This window comes from Gobio gobio (assembly GCF_949357685.1).
Source record: "Gobio gobio genome assembly, chromosome: 22".
Lineage (NCBI taxonomy): Eukaryota > Metazoa > Chordata > Actinopteri > Cypriniformes > Gobionidae > Gobio > Gobio gobio.
The window spans coordinates 19,978,578-19,991,360 of NC_137118.1; the positions used below are offsets into that span (position 1 = coordinate 19,978,578).

At 37.4% G+C, this 12,783-nt stretch overlaps 1 protein-coding gene across 5 annotated transcripts in view; it reads right to left on the reverse strand.

Moving 5' to 3' along the window:
• ptbp3 (polypyrimidine tract binding protein 3) overlaps positions 1-12,783 on the reverse strand; it is a 71,839-nt gene that overhangs the window by 49,283 nt on the left and 9,773 nt on the right. The window contains exon 1 of one of the 5 annotated variants that reach the window (XM_079804538.1): positions 1,018-1,261. The exons of the other annotated variants lie outside the window; for them this stretch is intronic. The gene's annotated coding sequence lies outside the window, so the exon portion shown is untranslated. Of the gene's footprint in view, positions 1-1,017; positions 1,262-12,783 lie in introns of those variants that run through there. 5 annotated transcript variants of the gene reach the window in all.

Consider the following 12,783-nt stretch of genomic DNA (forward strand, 5'->3'; position numbering starts at 1 on the left):
GAGATAATGATCCGATTCGAAATGCTTTAAATATCTTTTTTTAAGCTTTAGTGTATATTTTTTGTTACCACTAATGTCAACAAATGTAATTGAAGAAATAATGATGGCTTTCAAACAGTTTTCCGTCAACCATTGCTCAGCCAAACAGATGTTTCGGGACAAACAGCGCATTTTGATAGAGCCACAATGTTACACTTTTCCTGAAAACACTTTCAACTCATGAACACTGAGTATAGGGTGCACTGCTGTTAACTGCAAGATAAAAAACTGCTAAAAATAATAATAATCGTACAATCTTTCCAAGTATTTTTGCTTGGTAAACTTACATTTTGATACAAGGTTGCCATATTTACATATTGGAAACACATGGGTCAGTTAACCTGGTGTCAACAGGGACTTTCATCAACAGATGGCGTCCATAGTGCAACAAAGCAGAAAAAGGTACAACTAAATAGTACAAACTGTTCATTTATTAAAAATAAATGAGCTTGAGAATCTTATTCTTGATGCATAGCATGCTCATAAAAAAACTAATGTGCATCAAAGTTTTACTTTTAAATCCATACGGATGTAGGAGAAAGTGTGTTTCTAGATGCTGTGGCTGGCCATCATTTCATTTTTCACTATTCTTACCACTTTCTAAAAGTAAAAATTCATTTTTAAAGCCACGCAGTCTCTCAATTACGTAAAAAACCCTGCATGAATAAAACCAGTCAAATATTTTTAAATGCCGCACATGACAGTCGGAGCAAAAGTATTTTTTAATGACAAAATACCCAATTACTTCAAATGTGTAAATATGCATAGTTTACATTGAGTATTACTTAGTTACATCATAGTCAATATTACTTTAAGAAAATAAAGCGTTCCCCAAAGCAAACTAAAAATATTAAACGGTTTATGACATTTAAACAGTCAACACTTCAATATAAATATTTCGCACAAAAGCCATATTTCCTCTATGACTAAAGTCAGTCTAAATGTAAAAATTGGCCATCAAAATTAGCAAAACTGTACCTTAATCTCAACTCCAGCATGTCAGAATATTCCTGTTCATAAGCGATGAGAGAGAGAATTAAATAGACAGACAGACAGAGGGAGGGAGACAGACAGAGAGAGTGAGAGTGAAAGAGAGAGAGAGAGAGAGAGAGAGAGTATAACAAGGAGGAGAGTGATAGAAGTGCATGTGGGATGAAGGGAAGAGTGAAACAGACGGAGCTCAAGAGAACAGTGAGGGTTCGAGAGACACAGACAGAAGGACAGAAGGGAAGATGAACCGAGGGAGGGAGGAATAGGAGGGAGGAGGGTGTTTCATGGTGTGTGTGTGTGTGTGTGTGTGTGTGTGTGTGTGTGTGTGTGTGTGTGTGTGTGTGAGGCAGGATATGCGCGTGCACACACCATCGCTCCCTATTGTAAACCGGGACGCTGTCTGTGTGCGTGCGTGGACAGAAAGAGCGAGATAAAGAAATATGTGGACACATAGCCTGTTAACTGAAAGCAAACAAATGTATGTCGTAAAGTGTAAACTCATACCGCTGTTGAGAGGGCGTGAGCATCATAACGGGAAAGATAAAGAAGAGAAGAAGGAGAGCAACAGGTTGATGAGCAGTCTCCCTAGAAACAGCGGGAGTGCGCACGGGGAACAGATGTCCTATGGTTTTGTATCGCTCTCTGGCTGACACACACCGTAAGCGAGCGATGCAAAAAACTACAACAACATGCTTAAAATCAACCAAACTGTCTGCGTAGTTTGTCACCTTGAAGTTGAATTCGGAACAACATACTAGCAAAATAAACTATTTCTGCCATTATTCACCAAAAACAATGTAAAAGCAGTGGATTGCAAAAACACGTTCTGTGTGAACGGACAACAGAATTCTCTTCCGGATTCACGTCTTCGAGGAGGCCCTGCCCACCCGTCAACTCATCTTGTTTTCTGTTTACTTATTATTAAATAAAAAAGTAAACAGAACTTTTACTTAAAAGTCCACTTTTACTTTCACTTAAACTCACTTTCAGACACCAGCGAGTGTAAATAACTTCCTTATGATCCGATGGGGATTCTGATCAACTGTATGTGGCAGAAATATATTTATATGCGATGCTAAAGGCTATTTATGCTAACCTAACAGTGTAGTCAGTAATGGAAATGTTCTAGTTTATCGCATCACCACTTGCAATCTTTTCCGATTTAACAAAAGTGTTCTGGTGTGACTCGTCCATTGTCGTCAAAATCATTACATATAATATAAACCCTGTATCAAATCTCTTAATTATAATGTTAGCATTGTAGTTTGTTGCATCGCTATTAGTGTAGCTGGAGTGTGAGATGAAGGACAGGGAGGGTTGTGTGTGTGTGAGAGTGTGTGTGTTCTAGCTTCATTGTCTATGATATCTATTATTGAGATGGGCCCCCTCGTCAGTAACCGGATACGACTGGACAAACACAGCTAACAGAATATTCCAATTAACCAGCGCTGCTGAAAGAGCCGCTGACTTACTCTGTGTGACACTGAACGCAAACAACAGATAACAAATGGAAAGTTAGATGAAAGGAGAAGAGGGCTGTATAAAAGGCAACCAGTATAACAAACATACAGGTCCACAGTACCACAGCGTACATGGTACATTGTTTTAAGGGTTCGGACACTGGCAGGCAATTTTACTTTGATTAAAACGGGGGAAAACATCAAACCAGCCGTGATATTTCAACATGTCTGCATTTGCCGCAACATGTTGGGTCTGACAAATCTAGTGTTGAGAATGTGAAAATTGTCTGTGAGATTTTTGCAAAACAACCAGCCAGATCCATGTTCAATTAATAATTTCTTTCTCTCTGAAATGCAGCAAGACAGCTGGACAAACCAAAAAGGGAAACAAGTTGACACAGGCATTGCATGCTGTATTTCAAGGACATAGGTGAGTTGAGCTTGTTTTGGTGCTTCATAGACACTCCTACACAACAAACATCCCTAAATATGCCTGCCGATGCCCTCAGGGGGGCAGTGAAAGATCTCCGGGGGAGGAAAGGAAGGAAGGGAGGGTCCTGGCTCCTCCATTCACAGGCTGAAATGCATCAAAAAAGTCCTTATATTCAAGCTACAAGTTCTTTGATATTCACTGTTGGTGTGGTTAGTTCAGAGACTGATATCCATCTAGTCTACATTCACACCTCAGATGCTGACAGAACTGAGAGAACAGGAAAGTTAATCAACACCAGCTAATGAGTATTCAGTTCCTGCTCTGCGTTTTGTAGCTTATACGAGGGGGAATTTTTTGATGTTGTAACAGAACCTGTCAAAAACCTTTTTATCTAAACAGCCAATGGGCTTTAGTTTTGATACTTTCTATTGCTAATCAAATGAAGGTATAAAGGGGAGGAGCATGCTAGTTCTAGAGAGCATCTGATTGGACAACAATTTGTTTATGCCTTTGTGCAAGATCATTCATCAATATTTTCAGGTCTCCAAAATATAAGCATACATACAGTATGCTAAAAGTTTTTGACAGCTTTTACTAGCATATTTAAGAGAATAGAGTGAGCTCAGTCATTTTTTAATCATTAAAAAGTTTTTAAATTATCATAAAAGTTTAATATTAATAAATAAAGGTAGTATTTATTTCCTTTATTAATGTATGTATATAATGTGTGTGTACTGTATAATTGTTATGTATTATATATATATAATACATATAATATATATATAATACATATAATACACACATGCATATTTATGAAAAATGTGCTATATTCATAAATAAATCATTTATATTTATATAATATAAATGATATAGATATATACACAGTATTTACATGCAAATATTTCTTAAATATATACATGAATGTGTGTATTCAAATATACATAATACTTATACACAGTACACACACACACACATATATTACGTAAACAAACTTTTATTTTGAAAGCGATTAATCGTTTGACAGAACTATTGTTATTTAAATGAGAAACAAAGATACTGCAAGCAGTCAGAATCAAATGAGAATACGGATTGAAAACAACATGAATTACACAAAAAAAAACCCTGCAAAGTAAAATATATGCATGCGTTGCGGTAATGAGAATCTGGGGGTAAAACATTCCTAAATTGTCATGAAAATAATGGCAATGTGCTTAATTCTTTTCAAAACTTATTTGAACAGTTTTCATTATTTTTTGCTTTGGATTTAAAAGGGGAGATGTGACGCAGACTGCTTTTCGTGAGATTCACCAAAAGGGAGTCAAACTTGCACTCTGATAAAACCTTGGTCTCCCTATCAAAAACAAAACAACAGAACGGATAACAGCAAGACAAAAAAGAAAGAGGAACTGCAAACTCATGTTACTGTGGGGAGGGCCAGACCGGTGTCCATTTCCCTTTAATATTGTAGGGAGGTAATAAAGAGGGGAGAACTGAAACCAGCCCAGCTGACAGTCAGGCCAGATAGGAGCGGTCATATGATCCCATCAAACCGAGCCTGCCTTTTACCTGAGCTGCAGCGTCTGTGCATGGGGGAGAACGCAGAAACCAGAACGCTGAGATGTTCTGTCAGCCCTGCTTCAAAAGCTGACCCTGACGCTGAAGCATGTCAACATGAATTCACTGCAACTAGATAACCAACACTCAGAAACATAAACAACTATATGCTGTATAGAGACACGAGAGACTAACAGGTCACTCAGTCTTTTTATGGATTATCAAAACATGTTAAGAGTCTCGCATGTTGTTGTCACAAATTGTGAACGAACACAGGCAATACGGCAGTCTTTAATAAATCCACAGGCAAATCCAGACAATGAGAGACACATAACACATCCAAACATTGACGAGACCCGACAAGAATGAACAGACACAATGGAACTTAAGTACACACATGCAAACGAGGATAATAATTACACACCTGAAATGAATGACAAACCAAATGAGTGACCATAACAACAAACTAGTGGTGGGAAAAAGAGCAAGCAGGAAAACAAGTCCAAAGTTGTGTCGCTGAGAAGTTGAACAGAAAGTGGCATTTCCTCTAATAATGCTGAACTAACAATGATAAAATACACAAAAAATGATTTACTTGGCCTCATATTGTTACAACCCTGTATGACGGAGGAACACAAAAGAAGATATTTTGAAGACTGTTTTAACTGTTTTTGTCCATTCAATGAAAGTCAATGGGGTCACAAAACAACATTGTACCCCATTGAGTTTCACCGTATGAACACAAAAAAGGCATTTCTCGAAACATGTTTTGGGAACAACTTGAGGGTGAGTAAAGAATGACAGTTCTCATTTTTTATCTATCCTTTTAAGGTCAGGAATATAATAGAGACTTGGGGGTGTTTTTTGACTTTGGACATAAGCAAACACTTTGCAAACTCCTAACAACATTCTCGAAACCATCCAGATCACTCTAGGTGGCCGTTCACACAGAAACACGAGACACAGGGCAGTGAAAAAAAAAAGAAACAGTTGAACTTGTTCTAATGCGAGCGCCACATTTTACCACATAGTTACCCCAAGGCAACCAACCAGAACACCCTACACTTATTTTTTTACTGAAAACTGATTTTTCAAAGCTGCAAATAAAATGATAAAACGATGAAATTTCAATTTCAAAATTTCACATTTATTTCAATGTGTTACTTGCCGTAATTATTCGTGAAATTTACTAGCAAATGTGTTTGTAGCCAGCATTGTGGAGGCAACTTTTGCATAGGAAAGTAACTGTATGTAAACATCTAACTAAATGCAATATCTGAAAACGCCTAAAGTAAATGTTTTGGTTCAGTAAAACATCACTGAACATCTACGAACTAACCAGCTAGCAAACAAACATTTCAAAACATTACAAGCCGTGAGTCACACGTTTTGAATCAAATCAGTGGATTTTGGTCCAGCAAAGACAGCTTCCCTCACAGGGCGGGAGAGAAACATGGGGCGAAACAACGTGGGAGCCAGGTCCATCCGGGCCACTGCATAGTTCTCATTCTTCGCAGATGAGAAGTGAGGTGAGGAAGAAGGGGGAGATCTTTGGGTGAAACAAAGGAGTACAGTAGAACAAAAGCCCTCTCTGCCCGTCTCCCAGCCCTGCTAGCCAAAACACAGGCCGCCAGCGGAGACGAGAATGCCAACAGAGCGCTAACAATGCTCAGCAGTGAAAATACTGAAGGCTCTACGGTAACACACAGCAACATGAGGGACAGTCACACGCAACAGGTTTTCTGTGGCGTCTGATGTCAATGGAAACACTTAAAGCCCCAAGTATACACTGGTTTTTGATGTGTATCATAGGGTATGTGTATAACACATGTGACATAAAGGCCCCGATATGCTCACGGCAAAGTTCTTAAAGGCCGTAAATATGACCATCAGCACAGTACCCACATTTAATAACCGCACATACTCTGTACACTCAGGTCGCATATGTTCCTTTTTTTTTACTAATTAATTTGTACAGTGGTTGGGCCTGTTGTTTCAGTCAAAAAACTAAACAAAAAGAGAACAACAACTACTACTGGAGGCACAACAACATAAAGCCATTTTCCACATTCGTGTTATTTACAGTACATTTGCCTGGAAGGATAGAAGAAGAAAAGGAGCGGATCCGCTATTGCATGCAAAGGTTAGAACAAGAACCAAAACAAAAATGATGGAGAAGGATTATGTTGCATTGTTTACTGTTTTCTATCGCTCTTTACGCACTCTTCTTCGACTACAGCACAGTACATCACAACTGAGTATTGCCACCTAGTGGACTCTTCTGTCTTAACATTTACCATGCGCATACGCTGTTGAACACGCATACCATCTATGCAGACACAAAAATTGGACTGCGGACTCTACTGATGACAAAAATTACGTCACGCGGACAATGCGCGGACTGGAAAAAGTCTCTGCTCGAGGGGTAGTACTTTTTCAAAGTTCAGGAACTTTCGGGGGAGGGAATGGGGCGCTGAACAAGCTGATCGGTTGAGTTCACATAGCATTTTACTTCAACCACTATTTTTTTTAAAGTCTGTTGCGGTGCGTGCAGTAAGAGTTGTTTGCTATTCGAATCAACAATGGAGTTTAAAAAATACAACCGATGGACCGACGACGAGGTTCAGGCTTTATTAAACTTATATGCGGAGGACGACATCCAGCGGGAACGGCAAAGTCACCTAATTTTCCAAATCTACCACCATGGAAACGTAGACAGCGACAGGTCAGGGGGGAAAAAAGTTCTTGGGTCAAATTGTTCTGGGTAATTTCAGTGGCAATGCGGCTTATATTAGCATTCACACCAACGTACGTTAATGTTGTGTTTATTATAAGCTTTGCAACAGTTTTGTCATCAAACTCTTAAGTTCAAATGGATTCTGATTGGCCGTCAAAAAATTTTTTTTAGCATTCATCAGCTGGGAAAAAAACATTCTGGAAGTGATTCCAACTATATTGTTCTTCTATGTCTTTATTGTTGTAGCTGTGTTATGAACTTCGCTATTCTCATAGAATTAGAATGATTATTAAAACTTTATATTTATTATAGTTATGGTCCTTGGTATGAACGGTCATTTACTCATACTTAACACAAAATTATGATCACGATTTACAAACACACTTAACGATTTTTCCTAGAGGTAGATAAAAAGTAAAAAAATCATTGATGGAGGGTCCCGCATCTTATCTGGAGACCAAAATATCAAAGAGAATTAGGGATGTGTTTGACTTTTTGCCTCAGGAGAAAACCACCACTAACGCCCTAGAAATTACCCAGAACACCCTAGAAAGTGCATAGCAACAAACTTAAAACCACTCAGAACAGGTAAGCTGCCATATATCAAGACCCCGGCAACACCATTGCATTGTGCCAGTGAGTCATGCATGGCTACAAAACCAGAAAATGTAGAAAAACTAAAAAGTTAGTTTTGAAATACTTCCACAACTGGGCCAACAGAAGGCCTGCACGCTCATAACTGCTGACTAGGAAGAAGGACATCTGCTGAAATAGCAAAAAAACGCAGGCGAATTTACTCAACAGGATCAATGATCAAGCAGCAGAGAGAAATTTTTCATAATACCTTTAAGGTCTGACTTTGCAGGTATCACAAAATATACAAATACAGATGGATTCTGGGGATGGAAACGGATTTTACAGTATTAAAAAAACTATTGGTGGGAACTTTGATGGAGTATGAAGTGTAAAAAGAAATAACAGGATTTTCTAGTCATATGATTGTTGCATTCTTCACAGAATTAACCCAACCTAAAATGAAACGGTCACGAGAAAATAGGTGACGGAGGGCGAGTGTTCTTTTGGTAGTTGGGAGAAGTAACTAGATTTGTACATTTTCTGAAGAAAGTGATATTATTAACCCATGCACAACTTTACACCATGAAGCCACAATGCTGATATCCCATTTTTTTTGCTGTATTGTTTCTGCATGTTGGACACGCCAATAATAATAGAAGAGCGTAATAATGCCTATAATAGTCAAACGATTATGACAAGTTTTTACGCCATTGCATTTATAATGTATTTTTGAATAAATATATTAAAACAAAAACAAAAACACCTCATTAACTCGCATATGGTGCTGGTTTATTGGAATTCCTTTTTGTTTTGTCCCCTCACTCACTATTAAAGTTGTTGTGTCAGTTTTCTTTGGTTTTCTCAAGAGAAAATTCTATAGTGTCAGCAAAGTGTTTTTGGAAGGATATTTGAAAGACTTCTAGTGACAGCATCTCTCATTTAATGGGGTGTACTCTTGGCGAAAGCAAAAAAAGGGGTGGGGGGTGGGAGTAGCTCTAGAGTGATGCCAAAAATGGAGAAAAACTAAGCATTTGGGATTTTCCCACCATCATTCAAGGGAGCTTAGCATTCGGAAAAAATGAGGGCACCATCCTCTGCCATTGGGTTTTTTCAATAGGCTGAGTCATGTTTTGACAATGCATGCTTTCTTTTTTTTCATACTACATGCTCATGAATAATGGGATATTGGCATAATAATAGAACACATGGGTATATGACATTTTATGCAAGTTTCCAAACCAGTTGAAGGCTCAGTGAATTGGGCGAACCTGTTTTGAGGCTTCAGACATGCTGCTCTGGTTAACCAAATGGCATCTGTTCTGCCTGAGTTTGGCAGACTCGTAGGGATTTGCACTGGGGGAGACGGGGGTGTGTCTGGCGTGGCCAATCCCTCTAAATCTAGTCCCTGTAATTTACTCTGGGCTGTGTTTGCCACATACTTCACTCCTGATGCATTCTCAAGCATCCCTCCAGTTAAAAGAAAAATTACATTTACTATATAAGGAATAGCATACTACCAAACTACGCATATTATTTCTGCAGTTTGTATAATGTGTAGAATTAGTACATTTTCTGTGTGCATGAAATACTTGACTTATTACATTTGCTAAAATGTGCAATACACAACAGAGCACAATGCATGGAATACGCTGAACCTGACCTTCCATTTCCAGAGTTCAAATTTCACTAGATTTACAAGAGTCATCATCAATCATTCTTCCAAAACGTGTTCTTGTCTTATTCTGATTCATTACGGAAAGCCTATTATAAGTGTTATATATTTTCGACCTGTTGGGATGGTTTTCGTGAGAAATTGCGTATATGCATCACTCGCCCATGCGTGTCTTGTCAGATCCATAAATAGAAAAAAATAAGCTCTGGTTACTTTGACGTGTGTATGGTGTGGGAGTGGCAGAGGTTAGTGAGAACGTTGCTAAATCTCCAACCTCCAGGGAATCAGCCGTTTTGAACAAACACGAACAGAGGAAGGTCTGCTGCCAAAGAGAGAACGAGACAGAGCTTGCAATAAAACAAGAATCAACATTGGTTTTTCGGATGGCGAAAAATTTGATATATGAAATGTTGTAAAAGTGACGCAGAGATAGTGTTTTTATTACTCAAACGTTGATTAATGTATATTATTGAATAGATAAATTGCCATATGTAGCTCTCTAAAAGAGTTCATTTTAAAGCATTATCTATTGTGAAGTGTCATTTCATTATGTTCATTGCAGCGTTGTGCTGGAATTTATTTTCAAGGAAGTACCGTGTCTATTAATGTATATAGCTACAGTAACATCTTCAGCAAGTCAGCCTGAGATCTTTTTCAAAACTAGTTATAGCTCATAAGCCTAGTAGTGAATATTTTATGAGCAGTTGGATAATCTCTCTCTCTCTCTCTTAGTTAGGAAGAAAAAAAACATATTCATCTACAGTCACGCAGAGCCGAAGCACAATCAATGTTCTTCCGTAAAATACAAGCAGTTTGAGGGTGAAACCGCTCGAGGGTGAAAAATTACATTGTGTACCTTTAAAAAAGAAATATACATACATATACATATATACATATATATATATATATATATATATTACACACACACACACACACATACACAAATATATTTAAAACATAATTTGTTAAATGAAAATTAGACTTGCTAATGATTTCCGCAAAAAATTGTTCCGCTCGCATTTCATAAATTCAAAAATTCGCATTCCAAAATGACACCTGCAGTCGATGATTAGGTTTTTCACCACCAGCGGGAAACTGCCATTCATCTCATAACCCAGCACAGACGAAAATAGAAGCTATTCTCTCTCTGTGCTTGTGAACGCACTGTTAAATAAATGTACTTCAATGGGTAAGCTGTGTAATTTGGACTGTAGATAGGTGTTAATGCCTTCAACCTCGAGACTAGGTGAAAATGCAGTACTTTCATAAGTGTTCCAACATTAACACTGAATGAAAACAGAGCTGACAGTTTTCAACGCTATTTATTCAGCTCATAATATATTAAACAGCCCTACTAACCCTCATAAAGGCAACACACTCATCCACATACATCAGCTGTTTGGATAATGTAAAGTGCTTCACCTTTCACCATAATCTGCAAATGCAGAGTAAGTAGTCACATGATTGTCATTTAGTGTTCCTAAACAAAAAGATGAATGCACTTAAATGGCAGGGCTATCATTGGGATTCCGCACCGCCCAGCGGGAGGGGGGGGGGGGGGGGGGGTCTGTGAGGGTGTACGTATAAGAGGAAGATGATGAATGGCAGGAAGCCGGACATCAACAATATCTCTTGCTGTAATCCTCTGTGCAGTTTTTGCAATGTCTGCATTGTGAAATGAGTGGGACTTGAGTTCAAAATAATCAATAAAACAAATATTAAAGTCAAGATTATCTATATTTATTTATCTAATACCTTATCTAAATTTCATTTTCTTTCAAATAAGAAAATATTTTCTTTCATTAATGTCCGTAAAAATTGTCAACTATGTTACTAACCGAACACCCCCCAGAAAACTAAAAAAAGAGTTTATCCCAAAACCATGTGACCAGCATCATATGATGTAATTTTTCTTCAGTGGCAAAATATTTTAAACACATTATTGTAAGCATCCTCTTTTTTCTAGATTTGATCTCAAATTACATATTGTCAAGGGAGTATATTAATTGCCTGTCAACTATGTTACATTGTTATGGTTAGTAATTGTATATGCTTTTATTTCAAATAAATATTCAAACGTGAGATTAACCTAATCAAGAAAATAACATTTGGTTGGCAGTACAAGGCCTGCCATTGAAATAATGAGGCAAAATGGTGAAACTGTCAACTATGTTACTGTCATTGACAACTATGTTTTGACTGAATTTTAACATCTTAAATATCTAGATAGCTGCTTTTGATATTATTTCAGGGTATAGTTTACATCCACATGGACTGGATTTTTCCGTGACATTCTTAAAACTATCAAAATGATCTTTCAAGCAGATTTATGATTTTTTTTATATATATATTCTCGTCCTTCGTGACCATGCTGAGAATTTTACACAAATATCTGCAAAAAAAATAAAATTCTTATCAGTCTTTTAAAAGAAGTGGCATACATTTTTGTCAGTAACATAGTTGACAAACTCATTAGGGGAAGCATCTTTTTTTCTTTTTGTAATATATTGTTTTTACACTTTTTTGCTGATGTGAAAGAGTGTCCTTTAAATTATATTCTTTTGTTTTCCACGGTTTAAATTATATTCTTTTGTTTTCCACGGATGAAATAACATCATACAGGTTCGGTGAGTAAATGACAACAATTTTTATTTTTGAATACTGCTTTATTATACAATTTACAGTATGTTAAACATATCCAAAAGCACCTGCTTAACATACTCAAGCACAGGAGCTGGTTTTGCTACATTATTTTTTTCTCCATCAATCATTGTAATGCGTGATTATCTATGTGAGACCAAAGACAACATGTGGAATGAACAAACTCTAAAAAAAATAGCATTTTCCACTGCACATCAACTGAATACTAATAGGTCAAGGGGTCATACTCGGTTGATGCAAATGTGTTACAATGTTCGCAACCAATTTAATTTCCCAATGTGACATACTTCAGAGAAAAACAAGGTAATAAAGTCAGATTTAGTGCAGCACTTGATTTTATTTAACAACACGATGCCTTTATAATGTTGTTTTGGACTTATTCAAAAGTGATGAAAGATTAAGGTTAAATAGTTCCTATGGCATGAAGAGGAATAACCAATGTATCAACAATTTTGATGTTATGTTGACATTGACGTGATTCAGTGATTAACAATACAAATTTCAAGGAAGTGCAGAGAATGACTCACTTTGCGCATTGGCTCTTCAGATTCTGCAGCGTACAGCAGGAAATGCACTATATGAAAACAAGGAAGTACCGTACAGTCTCCTGTGACACTGATCAAACTGGCCAGATCAACAGCACCAATATTAACCAGCTTTG